Here is a 14572-nt window from a genome sequence, read left to right as displayed (position 1 = left end):
ATCCAGGTAGACAGATTTGGCAAGCAAGTCCCAGTTTAAAGAAAAATTATAGCTTTCTACTCACTGAACTGTATTGGGTGCATGACTGATCCTCACTCTTATGGGGACGACAAAGCGTGCCTATGCTCTCCTTGCTTGCTCTGTTCATATTGCTCTCATCGGCAGTGCCACTGAGAGGTCCATAGCACTCCCTACAGGAGGCTGGGTGACTGTGTTCCCTCTTTTTTATACTGCACATGATTTAAAAAAAGAAAAGCTTTATTGAGGTGTGATTTACATATCATAAAATTCACCTGTTTGAATGTGCAATTCAATTTTTAGTAACTTGACAGAGTTGTGCAACTCTCAGCACAATCCAATTTTAGAGCATTCCCGTGCATATGGTATTTCAAAAAAATATTACCACTTTTTTTCTTCTGCTGTTTCTGAGTACCTGCTCTTCTTGGCAAATAGCTGTCTGCTTAAGAGAGATTATGATCCTTAGAGGTGGAATGCAAAGAGAAAGATAATTACTATTTCGATTCCAGTGGTCAAAATAAGAGTTTCAAAGGAAAACAATAGTTTTACAAATCAGGCTATTGCCTTGATATAGGGCTCTCTAAATTCTTTTATTTCCCCTTTAACTTGACCTACTGGCTGAGAAGACAAAATCGTGGAGTTTGTCCATAGTACAGAGAAAATGCCTTTGTGTACCTTTAAAGCTAAGATCAAAAAGGGCATATTTAATGTAAGAAGAGTCAATGAAGAATCTCCATTCCTGACATGAGGTGATAATGGGGAGGGAAAAAGAGATTGAAACAAGGGAAACAAATGTTGAAAGACATGGCCTCTATTTCTTATTACTTGGGATCAAATCCAAGGGGCAGGGAGGGGCATAGATCATTTATATAGTAGGTTATGGAAACACTGAAGGCGAACAACAGAGATCTTTACCAGCTTCTGTTGGAGGAGGCTGCCTTGCAATCTCTTCAAAGCAAAAAGGATGGCCCACTGAAATTGGATAAGGAGGGAAAGGCTTGATTTAACCCTTGAAGGTGTGGAGGTGACTCAGAAAGACCCTCTTGTCCTCAGAGGAAGGGAGTAGAATCAAGTACCTTGATCCTCCCATCCATCCCTCTCTGATGAAGATGAAGGTGGAAATCATAGGATGATCTGTATTGGGGAGGTTGTGATGGATGTGGCATAAGCCCAGAGGGTCTATACCATCACTGGCAGCCAAGGTGAGGGGACCTGAGTCATGGAGCACACCTACTATCTAACCAATGTGTATGAGAGAGAGACCATGAATATGCCTCAGCCGTGACTGTCAGGTGAGAAAGGATGTAGAAAGTAAGATTCCCCAGCGACATAGGTGCCAGTGGACAGTATGCTGATCCAAGGCCCCTACCAGTCTTCCTCCATGAAGTTGGATAACTTGCTGTTTCTGCTTATGGGCCTAGAAGCCATCATGAAGAGTATTAGGAGAAGGGAAATGAAGATCTAAGAGATCGAGCACTTTTGCGCAGTAAAACTGAACATTGTTCAAAGAGACTTTAATATATTATATTTTGTTTATTATATTTATTAAATTAAATAAGTCCACCTTTTAAGCGGACTGAGCTAAATAAAGTAAATTTTGTTACCTCTTTCCAGCAATGGGGACTCACGGAGAAGACAAAATTAATTAGAGACTAAAATAAAGGTACTTCCATTTTCTTGGTATACCTGTGTGCCATGAAGGTAGTGGTGCCACAAACAACCTTGAAACAAATGAAATTGGCTGTTTCAGCCACTGCCGTGGACACCAGCCCCGTCTTTGGTGAGGGCAGTTGTTGTCACGGGTAAACAGGCACAGAGCTGGGCCTCTGCTCTGCTGAGGAAGCTCCCATGGTAAGTGAGGCGTAGCAGAAAAGTCTTCCAGTTTTTTAAAGAGGGAAAAGCAATGAGTATCAAATGTCAGCAAGTCACACTGTAATTTGAAGCTGATGTATTCCTTGATTCATTCGTGCCTACACACTCGTGAAAAGCAAAATAATATAGAGAGGCTTTGGTCATGAAACAGCTTGGCGGTGCCTCAAGTGGTCCCTGAAGGCCACATTCTTCATCCATTCCTCCAGTGCGCTGCCACCACGGGGTCCTGAAACATTTTAGGAATTCACAGTAGTGCAGAGCATTGAGGAAGACTCTTAGAAATTCTGGAATGTGATTTGTATTCATTATGTGAATAGGATTTTAACTGAAAAAACGAGCTTCAGCCATAGAATCATTGACAGTGGAGTGGCCAGACTTCTTATTGAGAGTATTTACCTGACAGCATCATTTAACCAGCGACTAAAGTACTATTTGCAGTCAAAGAACTGTGTAGGATAGAATGGGGGCTAGGCTGCCCCATCCCAAATTCTATAATGTTCTGTCTGTGTGTATTGCCAGAGCAGATAATTACAAGTATGAAATCAACCCTGTAAAATACTGATTAAATCAGTGTTAAATTTTATGTTAGTTTCCACCAGCATCCGAGGTACAGTGCAAAGAATTTCAGCATTCAGGAACTTCTTACTAGAAAATATTACAGAGCGGCTATGTGAATGCTGGATGTCAGCAAGCCATTGTTAAGTATTAAAATCTGTTTTGGTGATTAAGCTGCAGCATTGACAGATTTTAAATTTCTACACTCCAATTTTTGCCTCTTAAATATATTGCTAAGTTCTCCTTTTGTTTGAGTTTCTTGCTGATAAGACTATTCCCAATTCAGCAGTCTGGATATTGTGTTGTTTGATCTCCTAATGCTTTGCATTGACTTTCAAAATCAATAGAGACTTAGTTGGTATTTTATGACATATCTTATCTGCTCTCTCAAACGCCTATGTGGGCCAAAAGATACATCCAGGGAACATATTTTCTTCATATGCATTTTCATCATGATATATTCTGTCAGGCATGAGATCAGTTTTGTTTCCATACCTAATTTGTATGAAGCAGTGATCGAGAGGAAAGAAAATCCATGAAAAATTGAATTTCCTACTATTTGTTCGTGGCCTTATTTTTCAGGTTGATGGCACAACAAAAGAGAGTTTCAGAAAGTAATTGTGGAACATACGTATGATGACAGTTTTGCCCAGAAGTGTTCAATACAATATGTCAGTTTAGCAGTTAATTGTTCTTTTATTGTTTCGCGTGTATTCGTCCAGTCTCCCTGGTGAGAGAGGCAGCATGCTTTAGTGAAAAGAGAAGAGACATTGCAATCAATCATAGTTTGAATATCAGCCCTGCTAGTTACCATACCAGCTATGTGGCCTCCACAGAGTTAATTAACTTCTCTGATCCTCATTGTCATATTTGTACCGTTGGGAATGACGCTTGCCACACACGGTGTCATAAAGGGTTGTGTAAACACGTGTTAAGTGTCTAGTACAGTGTGTGTTTGGTCCACAGGCCTTCAAAACATGGTAATCGTTTGTCTTGACTTGAGTTTTTCAGAAGCAGACCAAAGTCAAGGAATAGAGAGTAAGTAGTTACTTTGGAAGGTGGTTTCAGAGCTAGCCAATAGAGGACACGTGATCAAGCAAAGGCACTTAATTCTGCTGGGGAACTCAGGGTGTTAGTGATGAATACACACCTCAGAGCCATCCCATATGAGTGACAAAATAGCTGGATAGTTATACATTAATCTATCGGTGATTGGTTGAAAGCTGCTGAGGTATGGGTATCAATTTTTCAGAACTTAAGGCTTGCCACATAAGTGGACAGAGAGGTTTTGCCAAGATAGAGAGGCTGCAGGCAAAGAGATGAAGATAGTTGACTTGGAAATTAGATTGCTTGAGCACAGATACACACTGGAAGAACCACTCTACTCCATTTTTGTTAACTATTATTATCTTTTTTTATTGAAAACTTTTATTTTCCTAGTTCCCTATCCTTGGTATGCTGAAACACTTCATATCAGCACACGAGAGTGTTAAATATTCAGAAATATTGTAAGCGAATTATCAAATTGTTAGTGTCTTGAAATTAGCCCGATGGTTAATTCAGTCAGGGTCTTTTTCTTCAGACACCAGTTTACTAGCTCACCATTGTCTCCATCCCTCTTCTCCCAGTGGTTGGAGAATAGGAGTTACGTGCATCGGCTCAGGAGTCAGACCCGGGTTCAGATCTGAGCACTGAAACCTTTTGGCTGTGTAGCTCTGGGAGAGTTACCTAATTTCTGTGAGCCTCAGTGTCATTGTCTATAAAACAGGCATGTATGTGACTTGTATGGGTGGGGTGCAGATGAAATACAATAACATATTGTACGTAAGGACTACTCTGGAATAAGGTGCTTGTTACAGAAATTAAACCTTACCCAATTGTGGGAAAGGCTGAGAAAGAAAAATCTCGTGAAGAGGACTTGGACATCAGAGAAAAGTTATGTCGCTAACCAGCCGGCCCAAAGCACTGGCAAAAATGGGCAAGTTGGAGCTTATAGAAGAATCTGGGAATGCAGGAGGGCACAGTTGCCAAAGTGTGACTGTGAAGAGAGCCGGAGAAAGAAAGCTGTTTCTCTGTGTAGTTTCAATCTCTGAGAGTCAAGAAGCAAGCTATTAAGATGGGAAGAGATAAGCCACAAGGACAAGCCAATGTGTGCTGGTGTGTCTGCAACTCCTCATCACGGTATCTGACATCCACGACTGTCTGAGAGGCTGGGCCACTGCCTCGCTTCTGTCAGAGTGCCGATCCAAGAGCCACAGAGAAAATGTATTAGGAAACCACCCCAGAGGGCAGAATCAGACCCCATGCAATATGCGTGTTATGTCCTTGGCTAGATTTCAGAACTGATGCAGACCAGTAACTGGCTCTGCGCCTTCCGTGCTTTCCTGGGAGTGTCTATGGCAGTGGTCTTGTCCTCACTATTTTATGTTGAGTGTGGTGTCTGACACTGTGTTTTTAGTTTATGGGTCCCTGAGCCAAGAGCAGCTGCAACTGCACAGCCTTGTATGTTTGTAGACGTTGTACAAATCACAAGAGACCCCGGACTACAAGCCTGTTTCTATAATAGCATAAGATTTGGGGGGTTTGGGGATGGGAAGAAGCATATGTTGTGGGTGGAAGGAATGTGGATAATTTTTGGTAAGAGGGTGGAGTCTAGTAGACTGAAAAGAAAATGGCGCCACATTCCTTTCTTCCTTCCTGGTATTCATACCACTTTGCAATGTGACATTGCCTTCTGTCAAGAGGTGAGCTTTTGTCTATGTCTTTGAATCTGATTTTTCTTGTGACTTGCTTTGATCAGCGGAGTATGGCAGGGGTGATGTTCCCTAACACACAATCCAAGGCCTCAAGAGGCTTTGTAGCTTTTTCCTTCACTGTCTTCAAACCTACTGTCACCTTGGGAGGAAGATCAGTCTAATCCCCTTGAAAACGAAAGCCTCAGGGCGCCTGGGTGGCTCAGTCAATTGAGCGTCCGACTTTGGCTCAGGTCATGATCTCACCGTTCGTGAGTTCGAGCCCTGCGTTGGGCTCTGTGCTGACAGCTAGCTCAGAGCCTGGAGCCTGTTTCAGATTCTGTCTCTCTTTCTCTCTCTCTGACCCTCCCCTGCTCACACTGTCTCTTTCTCTCTCTCTCTCAAAAATAAATAAAACATTTTTTAAAAACCTAAAAAAGAAAAAGGAAATGAAAGCCTCGTGCAGAGAGAGGTCCAGCTATCCGCGTCTTTCCAGATGAGCCCAGCTCCCAGCCAATGCACAAGCCAATGCAATTGTGTGAGTGAGCCCAGACAACACCAGCAGAATCACCCAGCCAAGCCACAGAATCACAAGCAACAGTACATCATTGTTGTTTTAAACTACTAAGTTTTGGGGTCATTTGTTACACAACCATGGATAACTGATACCTCCCTACAATAAATCATTTTTATGTTTAACTTAACCAGAGTGAGTTTTAGTTGTTTGCATCTTCACAGGGTTGCTGGGTGGGATAATTATGCTATTATTTGTAAAGGACTTACCCCAAAACTTGGGTCCCTATCTAGTAAGTGCTAGATAAATAGTAGCTACTATGATATGAAATAAGTTCCAGATGCTTATGAGAGGTTAAGTATGGACAGCCCTTTCAGGCTCTGGTGGACCTATAGAAGGAGGTATATGACCATCAAACAATCTGTGTGCGACTAAATCTCAATGTTCTCAGGTTCAAAATGAGGACATTTGCTAAATTATGTGTAAGTGGTTGTCAGGCCCTAAGATCCCATGTTCCTACACAAGACTGGCTCCAGACCAACCTTGGCACATAGTCTAGATGGACCCAGGTTCAAGCCTGAGTGGGTCTCAGCTGTGGACTAACCCGTGCCAATGTCTTTATGATCTGTTATGCAGCGTTCTCTGGGTACTTCATTTATCAACATCAGAGTAGCAGTGAAGTGTGTGGGCACCCCCTGGGAAAGCCATGTTTGCCACATCAGGGGCTCCATTCACAATATAGTTTATGTGACTGTGTTGGTTCCCAGGAAAGTTAAAAGTTTTAGAATGTTTGCTCTGATTTTATGTGGGGTGAGGCTGATCCTGTGTAGCCATAAAGGACGAGAAGGAAGATGCTGGTGGCAGCTTCACCTTCCTCTTGACTCCACTGAGCAGTTCATCTCTGTCCCTACATTCGCATACTCTGCTCAGACATGCATTTGCCCTGCAAGTGATGGTGTCCTCTCTCCTTAGGAGGTGGTTTAAATCATGTTTTTACTTAAAGATGCTTCTTGGAAAGGTCTTACTCCCCTTCCAAGCAGCTTCTCAGTATATTCTTTCCAATCACTTGTAATAGACTCCATAAAGGAGTTTTGGTTAAGTACAGTTTTTTGCATTTGAGGTTGGCCTCATGTGAATGTCACAGCATGCATGTTGAGGTGCTAAGGAGCTGAGAGTTACTGTCCTCTCTTCATCTAGAGGATGATCGGCTGAAGGCCTGGGCTAGGAGGCAGAGCCCTGGGCACAAATGAGCTCCATATCAGAGTTAATCAAGACATCATGCAAATGAGGCACCCATTTATAGCATTTATTTAAATTTTCATTTAAATTGCTGGTTAAATGGAATACATTTAAAATTCTGAAGTCAACACTTGAGCAAATTGGTTTCAAAACTATATATTAAATTGCAGCACATTGCAATTTAATGCATAGTTCCAAGATAATTGCCTATTGCTTCAGGAGTACAAAATATATGTCCAAATTATTTAGTGTGGCCGATGAGATACAAGAAACAGTATCTTCTCATTTGTCTTTTTTCTTTTTTTAAAAAAAAGGTAGAGTGTGGTAATTATCAACATTATGTCTGAACTCAGGGTATCTGGCTTTGAATTCTGCCTCTACCACTTATGGGCTCTCTGATTTGGGCAGTTCTGTTTATCTCTCTGGCCTCAGTCACTCTATCTGTAAAGTGGAGTTAATAAAGATGTTTTCATCATAGGGTTATTATGAGGATTAAATGAAGTAATTTGTACAAGGTGCCTAGCTCAGTACCTGATCCATTATAAATAACCAATGAGTGTTAACTCCTGTTTTTTTTTTATAAATACAGTTACATTTTTGTTTTCTGTATGGCATCTACTACTAGAAAAGGTAAATCACACAGGCGGCTTCATCTGTGGCTTGCATTATATATATATTTGGCAATATTGTACTAAACTCTCTTTCTGAAGACAGTACTCTACTTGTTGACCTCAATCATCCAGACTTGTACTTAAGAGGAATATTTTTAAAAAGAGAAAAAAAACCCATCATAGTTATTTTCTGACAGTAACTGGGTGATCTTCACATTTTGGAGAACAATATAAGCATAGATGAGGAATTCTGTGGGTCCGTAGAGTATACTGAATAAGGTGTGTCTGATTAGTCTTACCTTTCCTTACTTGGGAATGGCTATAGAAACTGAGTTATTCAGAATATGAGTTTTGGTTTTCTGGTGTCACAGAAAACAGAAGGTCTCTAGCTCACTTTTAGGGGGAATTTAGTGCAAAGATCTTGGAATTCACTGACTTGGAGAGAGAGGTAAATAATTAGACCTTTGAAAAGATAAGAGCCCAGGTGACTCTGGAAATCAGAAATACTTGGTACTTGGAGATACCCTCAAATGAGCATAACCTTAATTGACAACATGCCAAGACTATGTTGGTTGCAGTGCGGCAGGGGTTGGTTCCAATTGGGATGCTGGTTAAGCCCAAAATACCCTAAGCAAACAGCCAAACAATGAGAAATGGGCATTCTTGCTACTTAGCCTTAGCTCAACAAGGCTAATTTACAGACACGACAATGAGTTAAGTCTGATGTTTCACAAATATACATAGACAAGAAGCAACATGGAGAGTCAAGGGGGACAAGGAGCCAAGGTGGCACAGGGGAAAAATGACTTCTTAGAGTGGCAGTGGCTAATGAAGGAGAGGGGACACACAGTGAGTAGTGGTCCTAGTGAACCTTTACACTTTGGTGCAATAGTTCTCACTGAGCCAAATGGAAGCATATCTCCCATAGCCAAGTTCTCCAGTCTGGGCCTGGGGGATGGGGCTGAAATGTACTGCGTGGGTATAATGGATTCAGTTTTCTCATAGAACCCGACTACATTCAAAACCTTGCAAGCTGAATTGTGCCCATCAGAGAAGTTCCTAAGGCTTAGTGGCAGGATGGTGAGTGGCTGGGGGTGGTTTTGAGAGCTGCTTATCGGTATGGCAAGTGAAGATATACAACAGCAGCATATATGGCTTGCCAAGTAATGTTTACTCAAGCAATAGAAATAAATGACTCTGGAAAACCTACTCTCTTGAAAATCTCAGAAAGTTACCTAATTCCTGGCCTCATGTCTAGTGAAAGGAAGACATTTTTGAAATTACAGTAAATATCAATATCTATTATCCAATATTCAATATCAAAAAAGTGGGTATAAAGATCATATACTTTAACATCATACAAGCCATAAATGACAAGCCCACAGCTAATATTATCCTCAACGGTAAAAAGCTGAAAGCCTTTCTCCTAAGATTTGGAACAAGACAAGGATGCCCACTCTCACTGCTCTTAGTCAACACAGTATTGGAGCTCCTAGCCAATCCAATATGCAAGAGCAAGAAATTAAAGGCATCCAAATTGAAAAAGAAGTAAAACTGTCACTATTTACAAATGACATGATATTATAAATAGAAAAACCTAAGTAAAGACTCCATCAAAAAACTGATTTGTTAGAATGAATCAACAAATTTGATAAAGTCATAGGATACAAAATGAATACATTAAAATCTTCTGTGTTTCTATACACTGATAATATACTCTCAGGAAGAGAAATAAAACAATTCTATTTGTAATTTCATCAAAAAGGATAAAAAACCAGGGATAAATTTAACCAAGCAGGTGAAAGACATATATATATTGAAAACTAGAAGAATTAAGGAAAGAAATTGAAGAAGACACAGATAAATGGAAAGGTAGTCCATGTTCCTGGATTGGAAGAACTAATGTTGTTAAAATGTCCATGCTGCCCAAGACAATGTGCAGATTCAATACAATCACTATCAAAATTCCAGTGGCATATTTCTAAAGAAATAGAACAAATAATCCTAAAATTTATATGGGACCCCCCCCCACCTCATAAAGACAAAGCAACTTTGAGAAAGAAGAACAAGGTTGGAGGCATCACACTCTGTGATTTCAAACTATACTACAAATCTGTAGTAATCAAAATAGTATACCATTGGCATTAAAATAGACGCATAGATCAATGTAACAGAATAAAGCCCATAAATAAATATGGTCAATTGATTTATCACAAAGGCGTGAAGAATATACAATGGGGAAAGGACAGTCTCTTTAATGAATGGTGTTGGGAAAACTGAGCAATCACATGCAAAAGAATGAAACTCGACTATCTTACACCATACACAAAAGTTAACTCCAAATGGATTAAAAACTTGAACATAAGATCTGAAACCGTAAATCTCCTAGAAGAAAACAAAGGGAGTAAGCTCCTTGATATAAGTCTTGGAGATGATCTTTTTAAATCATCTGAACCCCAAAAATAAAGAGGAACCAAAGTAAATATAAATAACTGGGACTACATCATACAATCTTCTGCATAGCAAAGGAAACCAACAACAAAATGAAAGAATAACTCACTGGATAGGAGAAAATATTTGCAGGTCATATATCTGATAAGGAACTAATATCCAAAATACATAAAGAACTCATAGCTCATACAAAAGAACTCAATCTCATTAAAAAATGGGCAGAAGATCTGAATAGACATTTTTTCCCCAAAGAAGATACATAGATGGTCAACAAGTACATGAAAAAAAGCTCAACATTAGTAAACATCAGAGAAATCAAATCAAAATCACAGTGAGATTTCACCTCAAATTTGTTAGAATGGCTAATATCAAAAAGACTAGAAATGACAAATGTTGGCAAGGGGGTGGAGAAAAAGAAACGTTTGTGTATTGTCGGTGGGAATGTCAATTAGTGCAGCCACCAGGGAAAACAGTATGAAGATACTGCAAAACATTAAAAATAGAACTATCCTATGATCAGCAGTTCTACATTTGGGTATTTATCTGGAGAAAAGGAAATCACTGTCTTGAAAAAGATGTGCATCCCTCTGTTTATTGCAGCATTTTTTTATTTAAAAATTTTTTTTAATGTATTTTATTTATTTCTGAGAGAGAGAGACAGCATGAGCAAGGGAGGGTCAGAGAGAAAGAGAGAGAGAGAGAGAGGGAGACACAGAATCTGAGACAGGCTCCAGCCAGCTCAGAGCCCAACACGGGGCTTGAACCCACAAACCATGAGATCATGACCTGAGCTAAAGTTAGACGCTTAACCAACTGAGCCACCCAAGCGCCCCATTGCAGCATTTTTTATAGGAGTCAAAATATGGAAGCAACGCAAATGTTCATCGATGGATGAATGAATACAGAAATTGTGGTACCTGTACATACATATATAGTGGACCGTCCTCCAGCCCTACAAAAGAATGAAAGCCTGTCATTTGAAGTGACATGGATGGACCTCAAGAGCATTATGCTAAGTGAAATAAGTCAGACAGAGAAAGACAAATATTGTATGATTCTCTTATATGTAGAGTATTGGAGAAAAAAGAAAAGAACACATAAGAACTCAGGCTCATAGGAGCAGAGAACAGATTGGTGGTTGCCAGAGATGGGGAGTCAGGGCAGGAGAAATGGGTGAAGGGGGTCAAAAGGCAAAAAGCAAACAAACAAACAAACAAATGACCACAACAACTATGGCCTGTCTGAGTAACAGAACAGCCTGGGCTGCTGCTTACAGTTGTGCAGGTTGTACACTGCACACTCTATGGGGCACCATTTACATGACTGCCTAGGAAAAAAGAAAATTATAAATGAATAAATAAATAAACAAATAGGGCTTATGGCATACCATGCATTTATTGGCTACCGGTGGGGCTCTGACAGAAAATGGGTGGGGTTTAAGGACCTACCTCTTTTGTTGAACGGGACGTCTTTGTGTTTCAACAGAATCTGAATCATTAGACTAGCATCCCAGATGGTGACACAACAGGATCTCATAAAACAAAACCTTGGGTGATGGGAACATGTCACCTCCAAGAAATGTATGTTTACCAGTGCTTTGCAAGAGAGGAACTGATGCATGGATGCACAAAACGATCTTGCCTTATTCTGTCACCTTCTCATCCAAAGATCATTAGAACATAGAATTCCCAGAGAATAGGAAATTACCCTGAGACCCAGCTATAGGACTCATTAGAAAGACACAAGATTCGGGGCGCCTGGGTGGCTCAGTTGGTTAAGTGTCCGACTTCGGCTCAGGTCATGATCTCACGGTTCATGGGTTCGAGCCCCGTGTCGGGCTCTGTGCTGACAGCTAGCTCAGAGCTTGGAGGCTGCTTCCAATTTTGTGTCTCCCTCTCTCTCTGACCCTCCCCTGCTCACACTGCCTGTATCTTTCTCAGAAATAAATAAAACATTAAAAAAATAAAAAAAAAAAAAAGAAAGACACAAGATTCCTGGCTTCCTGTTTACAGCAACACTCCTATAAGGGAGAGGTTAAAATAAGTACAAACCTACCATCCTGTCCACCCTCTAGTTCATGTTATCTCCATCTGATCTCCCCACCTCCAATTCTGGAGCTCCTGTCTGACCTCTACACCTGTTAAATCTTTCTAAAACCCTCTTCTTATCCCAGTCGTAGTTCACAATGGCTTCCTATTGTCCACCAAATAACACGTGCGTTCTGTCTATTCAAGTTACTGCAAGATGGGTCTCCATGCCACCCCCCCAACACTCACTTCTCCCATTTATATATCTGGCTTCTTGGATAAACAAAGTGTTGGAATTTCCTGGACACCAACATACACATTCATTGTTGTCGTTGTTGTTTTGACCTTGTTCGTGTTGCTTTTTTATCATGAATGTTTTTGCCATGACGTTGGTTTCCACCGCATCACAACCAGTTCCTACTTATTAGTCAGAAATCTTGATTTCCTAAGGCTGTGCCACCGCACTCTTGAGTAATTTGCCATTTTCCAGTGGGTCTCCATGTCAAGGCAGGGCTCCACCATTTACCTGGTGGCACTGGTGCCAAACCCAAGAGTCACCTTAGATTTTATTGTTTTCTTCACTCTCTACATTCAGTTCACCGGCAAGTCCTCTTGACTTTACCACCAAAATGTCTCCCATATGGCAACACTTTGCTACATCTCCACTGCTACCTCCACATCAGAGCTCGGGCTCTCTATTGGCTGGACTTCTAGAGTTTCCTCAGTAATCTCCCTGCTTCCACATGTGCCTCGGCATGGAATCAGACTAATCTTTTATAAACACAAATCGGATCATGTTACTCCTCTGTTTAAAAGCCTTATATGGCTTAATGTTGCTTTTCAAATAAAATACCTTACCTGATCTGCTCCCTGTCGGTCTTTCCAAAGCTCGCTTTATTCCTTCTTTTCCCTTCTCCTCACACTTAGGCTGCAGGATCTTTTTCTTTTCTTTCAGAGGCCAATTTACAGATTATTTGCATTTTCTGGTCCTATCTGCTAGGCTCTTCTCTTTTGGCATCTTTTTACATCTGGTCCCTTAAAACACATCAATACAAATGTCTTTTCCTTAGAAGTAGTTTCCCTTGACCAGATCTAAAATAGCTTCTTCTTAATTCTATTGAGTCATTCAAGGAATTTCCTTTATAGCATTTATTAGAGTCTAAAGTTATTCTAATTAGCTATCTGTTTGCTTTTTTTGACTACATCTCCTATCTACCCAAGTAAATGTAAATTTGTGTCTTCTTGTTCATCTTGGACATGACAGGCACTAAGTAAGTACTTGCTGAATGGTTGAATGAACAGTCATCCTAACTACTATCTAATCCAGGACGACTTTCTGCTTCTTACATTCTGAAGCTCTTCTCTGGAATTTTAGTGTGTTTTGTCTGATATCAAGCATCATACTTTTTACCTTACGGATGGGATTCCAGGTATTCATAAACATGTCTAATTTTCATTAGTAGACTTTGACGTTACATTCTGTGTGTCTGATTCATCTTTGAGTCTCCCCCCCACAGTGCCTACCCCAATGTCTTGCACATAAAATTCAGTAAATAGTTCACAAAGTATAAATAAAAGAAGTATTGATTAACTGTGGACTTCAGCTAAAGAGAATTTAACCCCTAAATGAGACTAAACCAACGATTTAAATTTTTTTCTTTTCCCTGAATTTTTCCTTCCCTTCCTCCCTCCCTTCTTCCCTTTATTTCTTATTTCCTTCATCCCTCCCTGCTCCCTCCCTCCCTCCTTCTCTCTCTCTCCCTTCTTTCCTTCCTTCCTCCCTTCCTTCCTTCGTTCCTTCGTTCATTCGTTCATTCATTCATTCCTTCCTCCCTGACTCCCTCCCTCCCTCCCTCCCTTCCTTCCTCCCTGAGTCACTCCCTCCCTCCCTCTCCCCTTCCTTCCTTCCTTCTTTCCTTCCTTCGGGTGCCCATCTTTATCTGACTAATACTGTATGCATAGTTTTGCCTTTTACTCCTATGTCTTTGTATTTGTGGGGTGCACTGTGGAAATTTTCCAGTGGTTCTAAGCATTATAGAGGTAGATTCAGACACTAAATCCCTGCATTTGTAACTTATGACCCAAATCTTCAGAGGTTTTGTGGCCAATGCCTTGTATTGTTGTTATTTCTCATTCTTTGTTTATTCCCTGTAGTCTTCTTACTTGTAGGTTGCCCATAGTTACCCTCTCATGGACATGTTGTTTTAAGACAACAAAATGTCTTAAGAACAGGTGTGAAATTTGAAAGGGATGCAAACAGTTTATGAGCCTGACAGTACCACGCAAGTACATCAACTCAATTAGTCATCCGCTCTTTTGATATTAGAAGAGATACCTGACATAGAAAACTCCAGAACAGGGGGGTGTCTCTTCAACTTTCTCTTTTGGCTGCATTTTCCTTAACTCTGTCTCCCTAAATACTCTCTTTCTAGATGTTTAGCAACTTGAGGACAGAAATTCTGTGTTTCTTATTTCTGTATCCCTAGGCACCAAGTTGGGTGCTTTGTACATAATTATCTCTTATTAATTTATTAATTAATGCTATCCTCTTTT

The sequence above is a fragment of the Hyaena hyaena genome, unplaced genomic scaffold, assembly GCF_003009895.1.
Source record: "Hyaena hyaena isolate Hyena2069 unplaced genomic scaffold, ASM300989v1 scaffold_1548, whole genome shotgun sequence".
Lineage (NCBI taxonomy): Eukaryota > Metazoa > Chordata > Mammalia > Carnivora > Hyaenidae > Hyaena > Hyaena hyaena.
The sequence above is the reverse complement of the archived record's forward strand: the minus strand, read 5'-3'. Positions refer to the sequence as shown.